General features: G+C 24.1%; 1 protein-coding gene across 2 annotated transcripts in view; it reads left to right on the top strand.

Moving 5' to 3' along the window:
- The first annotated feature begins 6,673 nt into the window (after positions 1-6,673).
- Positions 6,674-18,427, top strand: part of LOC112593298 (probable G-protein coupled receptor No18) — a 100,939-nt gene continuing 89,185 nt past the window's right edge. For both annotated transcript variants that reach the window (XM_025337676.1, XM_025337675.1), the window contains exon 1: positions 6,674-6,781. The gene's annotated coding sequence lies outside the window, so the exon portion shown is untranslated. The remainder of the gene's footprint in view (positions 6,782-18,427) is intronic.

Here is an 18,427-nt window from a genome sequence, read left to right as displayed (position 1 = left end):
TTGTGTTTCAAGGGATACCTAGTTAATGCCTGTCGGGACCATTTTTTTTAAATATTTATTTTTACATGGTATTTGAAGATTTTTGATCATAGGTACCACTATTTTATCAAGGTTTTATTTAAATTTAATTTTTAAAACCTTAGTAAAATGGGGTCATCACCGTCTATTTTCCTCATTTCGAGCGTCATGCCATTTGATTCTTGATTGATTGATTTCATATTGTTTTCTGTGAGTGTATATTGCAGTTGTACAGTGCAGTGCGTAAGCTAATAAAATAAATAAATATATTCCGAAAGTTATAGTAATTAATATTACTAGTTGATATGTATTATGTTTTATTTTTGTTTTTGGTGTAGAAAAATGAGGATATTTGTAATATTAATACTATACAATATTGGTAGTTAAAATGTAACACAAAGTATCTTTAAAATTTAAATAAATACAATTTTAATATTAAAAGAAAAAAAAAATGAATAAAATAATAAAGTATATAAAATAGAAATAATTATTTTACGCTCAATATTTTTAAATACATATTTTAAAATAGTAGATATTACCTAGAATTAATTTTTTATTTATTTGAAACTATTAAATTTGTGTTAACTATCAATAAGCCGATTAAATTACATAAAAATAACACAAATGTATCAATAATTATTAGTAAAAAAAATTTTAGTTAGTGATCTCTCGATTTCTTTAGTATTTCATAATTGACATGAAAATAAATGACACTCCACACAGTATTATAATAATTACACGGCGTTGTAGATAGACTATTCAGGTACACCAGTACTCATCATAATATATTCGTATGTTTGAATTCTTGATATTTAATTACCGTAGTTCATTAAACCTATATCAGATTTATCTCAATGCACTTAATTTATTCTTCATAACATGTGATAAGTTTTATAACTTATAAGTTAGTTGGTTATGATGATGAAGTGTTGATGAACGTGTAAGACATGGTTGTAGATTGAATTTTATCTACAATCGTGGTATAAGGTAGTCAATTGAACAGATATCGAAAAATACGAATACTAATATATTGGATCTCAATTTTGGGTAAATATTAAGTTGAATATTGAATTTACTTCCGAAAAATGTGTATTTGAATTGGTTTTTTAAAGTGTAAAGTATTATTATTTAACAAGGAATTTTCATATTATATGCGTTAATTTTTACGACATCATTGGCACTTTTTTCTCAAGTGTAATCTAATGTTGGATATACTTACTAATATATATTAAATTTAGTTTTATCGTCTTAATCGTCGTAATCTACTACAATAATCAATTATTATTGATTTTTGTATACTACTTTAATTTTGTTATTAATGTTTTATGATCACGGCAGTCATGTATTATTTTATAAGTAGGTACGTTGTGTTCGCACGAGTACGTAAAATTAATCTTATTGAAAAAATACTAAGCAGAAAGGGACATTATAAAAGTTAATAAATACAATCTTAGTTTTCAAAAAATCTTCTAAAATGGCCAACATCGGTACAAATGTATTAAACGAGGATACATTGCCAATTTAAAAGTATTAGATAACGAGAATATCGTGTGGACATCATGTAATATACAATAATCACGTTTCAGATAAATAAAATAAAATTGAAAATCAAACAATAAGAAATAATTTAAAACGTAAGGCAATTGAAAATATGCATGAATACTCTTTGAAGTTATTTTATTTATATATACGAGAGAATGATACAAATGCAATAACAACCAAAGATGTGACATATATAAAACACAATATATTTATTTTAAGCTCGAACATCTTTACGTCCAAATTTGCTACGTGAGAACCTAATCTTGAAAGACATGAATGTAAAAACGTATGATGGTGATACATTTTTACAGGTTAATAATGCGAAAAAATGGATTTTATTATTTGACATGGATGACAATTTAAAACATCAAAGTAAATCATCCACATTTTACATCCAAATATATTCAACTTTTTAAATATATTATATGGTATTCAAGCTGATACAACAATCATTATAAGGTGTTCCAATATAATAAAATTACACCGGAAAGAAATTAGAGAAATAATAACATTTTTAGAAAATGAAATTTGAAAATGTGACATCGGTGTAAATTCAAAGTTTTAATACATAAAAATATTAGCCAATAAATATAATAAGCCACTGTTTTTATTTGACTAAAATTAGTTTTTATTTATTTATACATGAGTATTTTATAACAACGCATTTAACTATAATATTGTCTGTGTTATAATTTTTCAATTATTGTTTAGTTTTTAATTTTTTTTCATTAGGATTTTTATATTATATATTTACTAAAAAATGTTGTGTAAAAAAATAGATGTATTAAGATATATATAATCCTTAATGTAACGATGTAAAATAAACGTCTAACTTTGAATTATTAATAACATTTTTGTAACCAATACATTTTTTTTTTTAAATGGGGAGCTAATTTATAGATACTAAGGTTGATATTAAGGGAAAAATATTGAAGACATGTACTTAGGAGCCAATTCAATTATGCCAGATAATATACTAAAATTTATAATTTTGATAACAAAGTAAATCAGAGGCAAATCAAGCCACTATCTTAAAAATGGTTTGAACAATATTATAAATATTACATAAATTTAAGTCTTAAATATTTTAAAGATCACTATTTTATTATTCCAGTTTTATATTGCGTTGTATTTGGTTGTTCTAATAGAAGTGAGAAACATAATATACAATTTTTTCTTAAGTATCCATTTATTTGGTAAAATATTTAGAATATAGGTCATATTATGGATTATAATAAATAACTATGAATAATATATGTAATTAAATAGTTATAAATTTTTCCAATGCTCTTAATGAAGTGTCAGTCAGCAATATTATATGCAATGTATTGTAATATAGGTGTTTTTAGGTGTTTTGTGAATAATTCTGATTTATGAATATAAAGTATACTTATACGTAATTCACTCCATGTTAAATAATAATAACTGTAATCATTAGCCACAGATAATTGAATAGGTATATGATTTAATTATTTCAGTTTAATCTTAACTAATTCAATAATAAGAGAAGCTTTAAGTAAGAGAAAAATATTAAATGAAACAGTTTTATTTAATATTTTGTAAACTTATATAATAAATTGTCATTAAAACTAAATTAATTGTATTTATGGACTCGTTTTATTTAATGTATTGTTTTTCGTTATTAATTGTGATTATATTTGTATACAATATTAAATATTTGACTATTTATTTGTCCAATAGATTTAATATAAATCTATATTGATAAATAAAAGCATAATATCAGTCATTCACTTACTGCTCTTTTCAAAAACGATAAAATATATTAAAATGGAATTTGAAATAGTAGTTCCTATCATGTTTTAGATGTCCAATAAGAAGGGATTTTAAAGATGAGCTCACATAGGAATTTTATTTCAGTAAACGGAAATTGAATATATTTTTGTCTGTAAGGGTTGCTATTGGTTACAAAATAAAATAATTGGATATAATTTTAGACTTAAATTTGATCAAAACTATTCAAATAAATGTGTTAAAATATATATAGTTTATATTTAATAGAGTTTAAGTCAGGATAAATTCTCTGGCATTATTTAATTTGTCACAAGAAAAACCTTGCAGGACTAGCTATAATTAAAAATTTATTTACTGTATATATAATCCAAGGCCTTAAATGAAAGAACTCCATAAAATCTAGTTTTTAGTCGATTTTTAAAAAATGTCTAAAAATAGAATCAGAAAAATCCGTAGTAATACTTATTTTTTATTTTTTAACCTATTATTAATAATTAAGTATAGATTGTAAATAAGCTTTTCAATAAAAAAAAACCTATTAATAATAAATAAAGTGACTCATTCAATTCATCATATTACATTTAATTTAGTATTAGTTACATAATAATTAATAATTTCATATGGCATCTGCATTTTTGACGTTTATTATTATAGGTATGTGTTTATTATTGCTTTAATATCATTAATATAAACATTTAATTTTTTGTAGATTATTTTAGATTAATAGAAGAAGTATCGCTCCATTATGTATGTAGTATTCGTTGGATGTTTATTTATTAATAATCGTCATTTAAATTATATTATTTTAATTACAACTTATAATTATCGCAGTCTATTTATAATTTTTGTATACATAGTACTTATTATATTAAGGCATAATTTAAATTTGCTAGTTTTGTTTTACTTATGTATCTTCCTCATTTATGTTATATAACAGGGTAGGGAAATGAAACACTCGATTATAAAAATTAGTTTTTCGATAATGATTTAAGATAAAAATTATCACTTTATGTTATTAATTTAAAGAAATAACGCCATTTGGTAAACATATAGTGTTATACTGATAAAAAAATGTGTTTTTCAAAAAATTACCAGCATGATCCATGACAAAAAAAAACATGAATATCTTGAGGAATAATCTTTTTAAATACATGCCATGTTAAATATTTCATTCTAATACACAAATAATGTATTATAATTTATTTTATAATTTTATATCTAATTGAACTCTGCAAATCAATCGTTATTAGTATCCGTCCTTGCATTTATATTTGTTATACTTTCAATTTTACGAGCATACCAAAAAATGACTACACGACAGTGGTGTGCTTAAAAAGCCTATTTATAACGCCGTGGGATAATCTTTGTTTTTAAAATTCAATCACATAATAGTATATTTTGTTTAAACTTCTTTTTTATGATAGTAAAATTATCTTTTGTAATTAAGTTGTAAGAAATATAAAGTTTTCGTCGAGGATAAAAAATAAATTTAAGTTAAATTATTTATCATTATTATTATTATTTTTTTTTTTTGAGTAAGACTTATACTCATCCCTAGAAAATAAACGTGTAAAATCTACGTGAAAAATTTTACGCCCCGACGTTGAAAAAAAATCTACTGTCGATAATCTGTTTTGTTTTTCATCTCGATATTTTTAGATGCCTTTTGCGCGGCGTAGGCGATTACACACAAGTACATAAGTAGTGCATACATAACACATAGTATGTGGGTAGAATGTGTATATATATATATATATATATATATTCATGCAGTACGTCACCTGCACTCTACCCCATGCGTGTCACGGGGATGAGACTCGTTGCGGTGGATAGGAGTTAAGGAACGGATCAACACCTGTTGTTCGACGACCGAAGCTTATACAGCGTGTGCAAACCTCGGCGCAATTGGGCGGAGGTGAGCGCAAATACAAACTCGATGCATAAACAAACAATAACGGTATTGGCGACATGACGAATGTAAACAACAATACACGTGGATGGCGAGTGTTATGCTGTATAGCCGGGTTGGGAATAAGCAGGAAAAAAATAACAATAATATTATAATAAAGAAACGTATCGTAGCACTTTACTGAATCAATCGTAGAGGGATGATGAGCACCGAGGCGGATGGATGTGCGCAATAGGCAGTCGTGTATGTGTGATCATGTACGGCTGTAAATCAAAAGCGTTTGTTTCCATTTTTTTTTTCTCACCTGTTGACTTGACTTGTAGGCTGTAGTATGCGCGCTGAATACAAATTCTTCGTAAAAACACAAAAATTATATTTGCGTACGGGTAAGTTTGATTTCTATTTCAGAAAAGAGGTTTGCTCAGTTAAAAGGATTGGAAATATGTGCAGCGAAACGAGATATTGCAATAATACAAATTGTTGGTAAGTATTCAGTAGAAAATTAAAAAGTGTATGGTGGCCTGCAGTGATTGTGTTATGCAAATTCTGGTTGTTATTTTTTAGTTTTATACCTCACATTTTAATTTAATTATTTTCAAAAGTCGTTTAGAACGAAACGAATTCAATTCTGTATAGAATATTTAAATTTAGCTTTGCTTTTGGTATTTTCGGGGGAATATAATAGTATTCTATGTTAACTTATCTCGAAATCTGTACGTTTATTATAAAAAAAATAACTATGGTGATTCCAAGCCCGATGAATTTATGATCGTTTTTAATACCTACTGTATCAAATCGAATCACTTCAAGTAGGTATTAGCCGATGCGAGAGCATCTACTATGCGACGCAGCTTCCAATCGTCGGATAAATTGACAGTGGCGCGTATATATTGTTAGTAGGTGCCTATACGCGCGATCGTAAGAAATATGACATGTAAATAGTGCACTAAAGCATTTATTATGTATTTTTTAAGCGGCGATGGGGTTGTAATACGTACTCGCATACACGGCGCGTGTCTGTATAGGATAATTATTTGATTACTTTACGTCATACTCTGTATAATATTTCGGTTTTTCAATCATTTCTCACGCGTCCCGGCAACACCCTACATGCATAACGTGTCGCACGTTTTGTGCAGGCCTCGCAAGTCGGCGACCCCGTGTGCGAGGCATGGTGCAGTTAGGTTTTATCAGTCAGCGTTCTAACCGTAATCGCGGTAGACGAAGAGGAGCCTCCTGTACAGTGTACAGTATTATATGCCTACACACGGGCAGCGGGGCTTGTTAGTGCGGCGTTGGGGCGGGGAGGGTACGTATGGTGTGACGGAGAGGGAGGGGAACCATCTGAAAGCCTCTGAGAATGCGCCACCGTGGAGTTTGCGCCGCCGCCGCGTGTAAAGCCATAGAGTTGCGTTTTTGCCAGAAAATACAAACACACACCACACGCGAGTGCATACAACCACCGTGCGCGCCGGCAGTGTCGGTTGAAAATCGCCCCGTAGTCACACGCGTGGCGACCCGAGAGCGAACTGTCTCCTCCGATGATGCGCCGCGTAAAAGGTAATTTTCGTTTTATACAATTGCGCCGCTTTCGTTAGTCCGAGTTGCGTTTTATTATAATAATATAGATATTTTAATATTATCATGATATTATAATAATATGTAGCGTAGTTACACCGTAAATACGTCAGCTGATAATAATGAGACCGCGTTTGATGTAACACATTAGTCGTAGTCAAAACAACACGTCTTGATGAAACGAAATAAATTTTTCCCGTTAAACTATTTGCGTACGATTTAAGGAAATAATTTTAATTTTTTTTTTTTTTTTAATGTAATGTTTCATATCTTCAGGGCCGAATTACCACTCAAAACTTAATTCAATGCGATTTTTTTTTTTTTTTATCAGATCGGTGTGTATCACATACTTATTTGCGTATTAGACGTAATTACTATTTTCACACGAGTTTTGATAATAAGTCTTAGATCGAATAGCAGAATGATGCTTTTGAATTTCAACAATATCACGTAAAATATCTTGTAATGATGACATTTTGAAGTAATACCAGATACTTTTGACTTGAAATAAAAAGTATAGTATGCGCACTTATTTTGTGAAATTATGATTTCTTGGCTTATTTAAACTATTATTATGTTCAATAATAGATTGAATTAATTAGTGTTTAATTTAATAGTTGACTTAAAATTTATTGTTCCATACTTAAAAAAACTGAAATACATTAAAAAAATAACAAAATAAATTTTAAAAATGTAATTTATTTTCTAATATTTTATATGATTATGTCTTCAATTTTTAATTGAAGAACTATATTCTGAATATTTATGCTGTTAACATAATTATATGAACTTAAGATAAAATGAAACAAAATGTCTATCGAAAAAAATAAAAATAAAAAAAAATAATATATAATTAAAATAATGAAATCAAATAAATTGTTATTATTGATTTCAAATTAAAAGTATATATAGAATATTTAAATATTTTCTCTCAATTTACGTTCTAAAATACATACATAAATGCTGACTTTTCAATTTACATACATTTGTAAAATGTAGTTAACACTGAGTAAAATATATTTTTGTATTAATTTTGTGCTGTTACATGGATTTTGTTTCTCCAATGATACTAATGAAATAAAAGTATAATTTTTAACACTTAATCGTATCATAATTGTTTTGCAAATGGCTGAAACTAATTGTTTATTCAGTTTAAATGTTTATATATATTTGATATATATAATCAAATAATGTAACTAATTGATTCATATAGTTTTAAGTGTTGAAAGAAATAACATTATTCATTATTTTAAAATCTATTAAAATTTATTATATACACAATTTTTAGTTTCGGAATATTAACTTTTGCTGTACAATTTTTTCATTTACATATTTTCCGATTAACATTCATCCATAAAAATTGCACAAAGGTATTGCTCATTCAAGACTTTTAAACTTTAAGTCTTAAATCATAGAAATTTCAATCTTTTGATTTCTTGATTAAGTTTTAAATTTGTAAATATTAAATTATTAAATGCAAATTCTTAGATTCTGATTAAAATAAAAATATATTCGATTTTAAAGTGAGCAATTATTAGTTTCATAATTAATTTGTAAATTTTTCTTTACTTTTTGTTAACAACAGAAGATTTTCTTGAGAAATGACATATGACATTTTTATAGATAGGAAATTGAGTCAACATAACGTTGTATTAAATTTTCGTTGTCTTAGTAGTTACAAGCAACAAGTGTAAGGAAAATCATAAACCAGCAAAATCGATTTTTATATATTTGTAAAATATTAAATTTAAAGAAAAAAGAAAACTTTTTATCATAGTATTAAAATTACCAAAACAAATCTACATTCAATGAGGTTTCAAATTTCTATCAGCTATTTTAACTTAAAAATTAAAATTATATAAATAATATAATCGTAATTAAATATGATTACATTTTGCTTGTTAGTATTTTGTTTGTAAAATGTTGGTGATTTGTAAAAATTATTTATTTAAGTAGATACCATCTGTGTTCACTACCTATTCAATCTTTTTGGGGTTGTTAAACATCACTTTAAGATTACTTTAACTGTTCTGAATGATAATTTCTAGGAAAAAAGTTACCTTTTGTAAAATCAATAAACTGTTTCTTAAAATTTTCATTTTGTTAAAATAATTATAATTTATAAGTCATCATGTTTCCTAGATGTAAATTGATTAATATGCGTGTATACAAATTAATTATATATATATATATATAAAAATGTTTTAAAATTATTATTTTTATTATTTTTAAATGTGATGATAAAACATATGGATTTTACTTTCAACACGCTTGATTGGCGTTGTTGTAGAAATTACTTGTTAAATAAGCTGTTTTTATTTAAGGCTTTTTTTAATAACTATTAAATATTATTTGTAGACATGCAGAAATAATAAATTAATATATTCTTTAAATTGTTTTAATAGAGTATTTAATTTATATATATTTTTTACATTTAACTTGCAATATATTATTACATTATAATAATTTAATAGGCTGATATGAATTATTAAAAACACCAGATTTTTAATAAAATTAGGGTAGAAATAATGAAATTAAATTATAGTATTCAAGTAATAATTTAGGTGTAACTGTGTAAGTCTCATATTTCTATAGAAGAATTCGTTTTACTTCTATGTTTCTTATTTTTTCTTTCGTTTATTTACTACACACAATTTCCTATCCTTTTACTATTGTAACCATAGAACTATATATATTTGATAAAAGTGGCCGGTATATGTCGGTAAGACATTTATTGTAAGACCTCAACGACTTTATGGCTTTTCGAATGCTCTTCTCCATTATTACGGTGAAAAAAAATCAACTACGTAGCCCTTTTAGTTGTTTTTATTTAAAAACGTAATAGTTTTAAGTAGTTAGATACTGAAAAAAAAACATTAAATTAAGTAGAAAATAGTTTATTGTGTTTAGAAGTTCTTGAACACCTTAGCTAAACAAAATATTAATAGTATTATATAAAAACATAATATAGATTAAAAATAACAATACCAAAGTTTGAATAGATATACAATATACATACTATTATACTAAATGCCTATTATGAGTTAAACATTTTAATCTTTGCTAAAAAGGATTATAATCAGTTAAATTTATTAAGTTGACTAATGAATAAGTTTTAAACTTTGAGATTCAAAATTACTTATGTTTAGATTTATATTTTAATTACTTAATTTTATTTTTTTTCTTAAATATCTAATGTTATTTCAAGGACAATAAAACGTTATTTTATTGTTAGAATATTTATTTAGCTTTTATAATTTTCCATTTATTCATAATCAAGCAAATGTATACAATGAATGAAATAAAGAATCATGTGTTTAAAGTTGATAGGCGTTTATAAATGTAATATCATCGTCTGGTGCTTAAGAAAAATCACAGATACGATGTTGGTTATGATAATTTATACCTAATTATTTACAGACTATAGTTAAAGTATGATTTTTAATGCATGGTAGTCACTTAAAATTAAAACTTAATTAGACATAAAAATAATATGCAGTCCATTAAAAGTTTGGATATCAATAATAAGATATATTAAGATTACAATAATTCTCACAAAAGAATTAGTAAAATTACTATAATTAGTAATTAGTCTTTTTTTCAGGAATGTCTTATTGAAAAGCATTAAAATTGGTTTGAATTAACTTTTGAATTTTTTTGATAAATTATCATCATTCAATGGTTATGTTTAATATTAAAATGTTCTACACAAAATTCCGAGGTCTTTAATAAATAAGATATATATCATTAAATAATTTATTGATTCATAATAGTTACTATTTTTTAAATTTTTTTTTAAGAAAATAATATTCATAATATGCACTTACAAGTTACAATAAATTTCATGTACAGTTTTGCTTTAACGTGTGTGTGTTCAAAGACCAGTACAAAAATGTTTTGATCAAATATTGATCGTTACAGTTATTATGGGAACCGATTAAATAAAATAATTACAATTATAATGATCAATCGTTATTAGGTAATGGGTTATGTTAATTAACTGTTATTCGATTACTTTTTTTATAATTTCACGTAACTTATTTAACAAATAGATAAATAGTACATTGTTATCAAATTTTGCAATATGCGACAAATCACATTTTTCAATATATTAGAATTTTTTCGTTTTATATTAATTATTACATTAGTATAGCGATCACCAAAACATAAATATTCATGATTCAATGTTCTTTATTTATAATCAGAATAGAAAACTTACATTCTAGATTTTCAAGATATTTTTATTCTTTTTTTTTTTAATTTTAATTATTATAACTCGTGTAAATACATGTCTCGACGTATGGTTTAAAATTAACAAATAAAAAAATTCTGACCATCTTTAGTGATGATAGAAAGATATAATAGACATACACTGTACTGTTAAAGTATATATGTATTTTATTTAAATTAACTATCGGGAACAATGGCCATTAGGATTTAAAAAGTATATTTACTATATTTAATAAACAATACAGGATTATACATCTTGTACAATAATTTATTAATTAGGTAATTCGTTTTATAATATATTTATTAATTTTGGTGAGAATATGAAGTTGACTATTGATTTGGTTGAGTTCAGGAGTCCAGGGAATTTCTAAGTGATTATGATATGTACCCTGATAGGTTAGCCTTTTCCCTGAACTTCTTCTATGTGAGGAATTCTGTTTGGAAATATTTAATAGTCAGTCGGACTCAGCGTGGAGTGAAAATTGATGGGTCTTCTTTGTTCATAAGGAAGTTGTGCTATATTTGTGAATGGCCAACGCAAAGCCAGTTTATTGCTACCTCGAGTTTCCTTGGCATATTCAATGGACGTGGCCAAGGAAATACAATGATATATTGTGTTTTTGTAGATAATATTTTGTTCCATAATAATTTAAGCTACCTACGGGATTAAAGCGATAGAAATATCAGCTAAGTCGATCCATTCTCATATTTTGAAGTTGTTTACTCGGAATTTCTTCAGAATAATCATAACGAAATATTTTTATTTTTTTGTTTAATAATGTAAACTTATTTATGTTTATTCAGTCATTTTAAGATTCTGCGCGAAGCAAGGAACACATAAGACTGACAATTATGATGTATTTTTTTATGTGAGTGATTAGTATTAAGAGAAGACTAAGTAATTCAAAAACAAAAGCAAAAGAAAATATAAATATGTATTTATTGATTTATTGATAATATATACTTATAATTTCATAGTATAATTTGGTTGTATAATTTTTACTTTTTAAACACTGGGTGAAAAAGTAATTAATTAATTTTTTTTTTTTTTTGATATTATATATAATTATAGTTTTTTTTTTTTTTTTTTTTAATAGAAAATCAGTACTCTAAAATTTTTTCGGAGTTTTATGGATAACATTTTCTATTTAAATTATATATTAAATAGGGTTTAAGAACTTTGTGTCAAATGCTACTTGTTTAATTTTAACATGACATTGCCACTTCGGTTCATATAAAAAATAATGATAATTTTTATAATCTTTAATTATTTCATAAAATGTAACTTTATATAATTTTATAATTTAAATTAAAAAAAGAAATGTATGATATGTATCAATATTTAACAGTAATATATTTTGCATACCTCGTTTTTGACGATAATGACTTTGGTATTATGATTGTGTATATTAATAAATCGATATATTTATAAAGCGTAATTTATGTTGATTAAATTTAAAACAACGTATCATATAAACATAATTTAAATAGTAAAATAGAATAGAATTTTCAACAAATTACATTTTTTTTTTTTTAATTTTGATATATTAAAATAAAAATAAAAACGCTACGAGTTTGTGAAATAATTTTTATATATTTTATGACTTTTTTAATATATTTAAAAAATATTATTATAAATATGCACTTGTATTATGATGTATTGTGAATTGTAGCTTACATTTTATTCATATAATTTTTGCATATAAACTATTACTGCTTTTTCACAACAATAGGAATATGGTAGCGTAAGTTACAAATGTTTACTTTTCTAAAAGAATTTAAAATCAAGATTAATACAAACTGTGAAACATCGATGTACTTTGAGATCATATTTCTGTTTTTGACTAATAAACAAAACAAAAACTAATTCTTATTTTTCTTTTAGACACGGCGTTCTGACGTCATCCTATCTGAATCTTCACTCCTACTTGCACACAACAATCTTTATGTCTATTAGCAAACGAAAATATATACCTACTTGAATGACAGCTTAAGTCAAGGAAACTTCTTCATCACCTTTGTATCGCCATTTTATTGTAAAATATAATAAAGCATCTCTCTTTGTGACTTGAGTATTTCTTTTATTTATTTAAACACTGGCTTGAAGTAAACAGTTGGTTTTTTCCTTGAGTTAATTCTAACAATGCAATAATATAAGATCATATGTATTGATGTATATTGTAAAACTTACTCAATGTGTTTATACTTTAATAGTTGCGTTTTCGGATAAAACTTGGACCTACACGCAAAAAACAATTAAAATTCAAATATAGAAATAGTTAACTGTATATAATAATATTCTACACGATTAAATATGCAAGATGCGTACTGCGACTTAAATGTTTTATACCGATAATATTAATTAATGTAAATTTATAATACATTATGAACACTTAATATTTTAATAACGTCCTATAACAGTATAACTTCATTAATAGTCTGAGCTTCATTCAGAATTGTTTTTGAATTTGGCGATTGTCATTATTATTAATCAATATTTTACTTATTTTATTTATGAATTAAAGTTTAAAATGTATAGGTAATGTAGTATACATTAACACTTAACGTCTACTTATTTCTGCCACTGGTACTAAGTATAACCATATCTTAGGTAATTGTCAATAAATATAATAACACTGATTGCTAAGTATTAAAAATGTTTGAGAAATTCTAGATATTCATTATAGTAGTGGTTTATATTATTAAAATTACCATAATATTATTAACACCTATAAGAAATTAAAACTGCGCGTTATAACTCTTCAAGATTATAATATTAGCTCGTTGCAGAAAATCTCATTGATTACTCTTTGTCAATTGTCATATTATTAATTAGTATTATGTTTGCAAATAGTATGGTTCCCTACTTGGCATGAATATTTATTAGGAATAACTCGGCATATATTGTTTATAATGTTTTTATAATTATATTATACTATCTATATCACCTGACTTCGCAGGAAACATACGGTACTATTTTGTTGTGTTGTTATTCGATTTTAATATAGTTCAGTTCACTTAATTTTTATAGCATTTCTATATTATAACCATTATTTTATAATAATTAACTGAAAAATTCAACTAATATTGAAAACGAATCTTACTATATTATCTGATTTTTTCAGGAAGAATGTTTTACCATTCTTTTTTAATTTTATTTTACTGCACAGATAGTGCCACTGGTGTATACCTATTTTATCGCTCGATATTTCGTGAACAGAAATTGAATCCATAAAACTATGCTTTTAATCAATTAATTAAGTTTCCAAGATTAATCCGGACATAAAAAAGGTACTTTGTTTAATGTATATATATATATACTTGAATAATATAATATTAAATCATTTATATTATAGCTTAGAGTAGGTACTCATCTATTATCGAGACTAAGTATACAAATATTTTTCTTCTTGGTATTTTTAATTTTAATTATTACCGTAAACATTTAGGGTACCTAATGAGTTAATGAATTTATCATAAATAAACAATAATAATTTGGAATTTACCGGCTAATGAAAAAATTACTGAGACATTTTTCCTTGAGCCAATACCATTATACTAAACAAAAGAGTCGAGTATTGTTGGTCTGATCATAAACCCGAATTACAGCACGAAAATAAATATTTTGGCCTTTTAAATCCAGTAAACAAGTAAACAGTAAGTGTGTGTATAAATGACATAATGGGCGTCCCCAGGGGGGTGAGAAAGACGGAGCACTTGTCCCCTTCATAGAATTTTAAATTTGTTACCTAATTGTAATAATTTAATGTAATAATGACGAAACATAATAATGTTTTATAAATAAAATGTATAATAATAATACCTAATTATAATAATGACAAAACATAATAATGTACTATAAATAAAATGTATAAAAAATTTCATTTATTTTTTAAATTAATTTTGTCCTCCTCTCTAGAAAAATGTCTCGAGACGCCCATAAATGACATATCGTTTCTATTCCTATACTTTCAGTTTTATGTTTTATAATGGATATTTATAATTGTTAGTGATAGCAATAATAAAATCGAATATATCAGAAAATCTTTGATAGTAGCCTACATAATATAAGTACTTACTGATAAATACTATAAAATAATTAAATTTATAAATTAATAATAATAAATATATTATTATTTAGGCATAATGATATTTGCAAACTTTAATAAATATTTATGTTTACATACTTCAATTCTAATTTTTAATTTAAATAATTTACTAATTTTCATATTTTTTAATATTTTATTATGATATGATAATTGAATAACGATTAATTTTTATAAATTAATTTAAGTAGTTTAATTTCATTGTAACATGACGCGTTAATTTAAAATAATTTCCAGTGCTGACCAAGTTTATCAAATACCAGTATTTAAAAACGTGAGATGTGAATGAATTATTTAATTTATGATTATACTTATACAAACATGTTATATTAAAATATGTTCATAATATGACATAATTTAGGTAAGTAAAACAATATTATATTGAAGTACTAAATTCTGATTATAGAAATATAATAGTTTAATATTGAAATTTTTTTTTTTAAATAATATTTATTTAACCTACATCATGAAAATTTATAAATCAGCATTTAAATTAAAACAACTTGAAAAATAGTTAAAAATTACAAGGTTTATCCATTTCAATAATTAAGGCAAATTATTAAATTGAAAGAACATATTTTGTATAATGCGTTATCTATATACTTACAAACGATTCTTAGTAGTAAAGTTGTACATTAATAATTATTATACATTTTCACGCAGTACAATTAGTTGAATCAAAACTCAGTGAATTGTTGCCAAATTATGAATTATTATACTTAGAACAACTGTGAGTAGTTTTAAAGTTTTCAGATATTTATATGTCACAAAGTGTTTTTTATTTTCATATTAGTATTCTTCACAGTTGTCCGTATCAAAATTAAAGCCAAATAATTCATAGTTTTCCAACAAACGTTGCAGAATGAGACTGGTAAAACTAGGAAAGTTTTTGTTTATAATTTCTTAGCGTAATATCTAATTATTAATTACGATTTTAATTGATATAGTTGTAATGAAAAATAATTTGATCAGCTTAAAATATTTCAGAATATTATGAGTTGTAAATAAAATAGAAAACTTAAGTCTAATGAAGATAAAAATCATTACTTGATTATTAATGTTATGTACTTATTGTTAAAGATTTAAAATATAATAAAAGTAGAGTATTTTTTTAATTCAATATTATTTAAGAAAAAAAAAATTAAAAACAAAGTTACAAATATAAAATTAAATAAAAATATATATTATATAGGTATTGTACACTATATATATGATATATTGTATTGTCATAACAATTGTGAAATATTTTGAAATTTAAGGTTCTTGCCATCCAGGTATAAAAAGCAGATAATGCCAATCTAAAATTTAAATATATAATAATTTTTTCCTTATGTAATGTACCATAATGTTATTTGTATTATTTAGATGTGAGATGGTCTTGCGATAAATAATTAAGTTTTATAAGTTGTATCAATAATAATTGTGAGTTTAAATGAATTTTACTTTTTACACTCCAACTTATTTAGTACAGAACTTAACGATTTACATTAAATTTATGAAATTAATGGCCTATGCAGATCACTTATGTAAAAAAAAAAAAAATAAAACAGAAATCAGCTATATATTGAAGTTAACATATTTTCTATACTAATATTATGCTGTTTTACATATTTTTTTTATTTTTTATTTTTAGCCGTTAGCACAAAACTATTACGCCTCGAAATTAATGTAATACATATTCTGTATTCTCTTTATTCCCGTTTTATATTAATTTCTAGATAGTGTATATTCTTATTCATTTACAATTACGAAGAGCGTAAATATATTTTATAAGGTTATTATAATTTTTTATGTCATTGTCGCTTTCCATTGCCACAATATATGTTTTTACAAATGTAGTTTTTTTTCATGTTTGTGGTTTTCACAAAACTATTTTATTACTGTATATTCAATTTTAAAAACTATTACATAAGCCGATAGATACGATATATTATATTTTTTAATTTATCTTTAACTTATGAAAATGTTTAGTAAAAATGGAACTGAGTTTGGTACTGAATGGATATAGTTTTGTAAAATTGAAGTAAAATTAAGATTCCATTTTGTTCATTAATGTAATGTTTAATGTTATTTATATTGTATTTAAGATAAAAAAATGATTTCCTATCAGTTAATACTTAAACATTTAATGAGCATTAAACTGAAAATTTAAGAAATTACGAAAATTAAACACTTAATATTATTATTCCTGTATTTATATTGTAGTTTTTTTTTTTTTTTTAAACAGGTATTTGTTAGTGAACCAACCATCAATTTTTAATTTTTAAATGATTATATAATATGAAATATTTAAAATTTTTATAATCCGATATAGAAAACTTTTTTATAAAATAAAAATATTAAATTTCATATTAGAGGTTAATTTTTAATTTTGTTATGAAGTATTATTATTTTATATCAAAGTTAAGTATTAGAAAAGTTAAGTTAATTTTTACTTTAAAAGTTTATTTACAAATTCACAAATAAAAATAAGAGTTGGAAAATAAAAACAATGTCGAAATAGTTAGTTACTGTTAAATTAATCATGCGATATAAAAACTTAATTGATTTAAAATTTAAACTTTATACCTATACTAGGATATTTGATTTTTGAAACTGTTCAATTATTATTTTTTAGATCATTATTATGAAATTATATTCAACTTATAATTTTTAATGATTGTTAAAATAATATTATTCGTCTTTTAATGTATACGACTAACATAATTTTAAAATTACAGATAAGTGTTTAAATTAAATTTCATTTATATAATAATTTATAGGTACTTAAAATGAACACTTTTGTCGAAACCTTTTATAGATATTTTAAAAAGCTTTTACCCTGACTCTAAAAAAAAAATAACTTTATCAAAGTTTATTAAGAAATAGAAAAAAATATTCTTCACTTTATTATTAATGATGTTGAAATTTTGTGTCGAAAGAACAAAAGTTACATTATTATATTATAAAACTTATAAATAATTTTACAGGTCAAATTTTATAATTGTTTGTACATTTTTAATATTTGTATAAATATTTCTCTTAAGTTTGTATAATAATAATAATAATAATAATAATAAAATAATAACATAAGTTTAAGTTAATTAAATTAGAATATCATAAATTTGTATGTTGGAAAATCATTTTGCTTTAACCACCTTGGCACAGAATTGTTTTATATTTAGGTTAATATCAAAAAGTTGAAAAATATAATTATTAAATTTGATTAGTATTCAAAAAAAAAAAAAAAAATGTTAATAATCTGAATTTAATTAAAACTATATATTTTTTTGATTTTTTGATTTTATTTAAA

Source organism: Melanaphis sacchari, unplaced genomic scaffold (genome assembly GCF_002803265.2).
Source record: "Melanaphis sacchari strain LSU unplaced genomic scaffold, SCAv2.0 Contig1_pilon_pilon, whole genome shotgun sequence".
Taxonomy (NCBI): Eukaryota; Metazoa; Arthropoda; class Insecta; order Hemiptera; family Aphididae; genus Melanaphis; species Melanaphis sacchari.
Note: the sequence above shows the minus strand (reverse complement) of the source record. Positions and strands in the feature narration are given on the sequence as shown.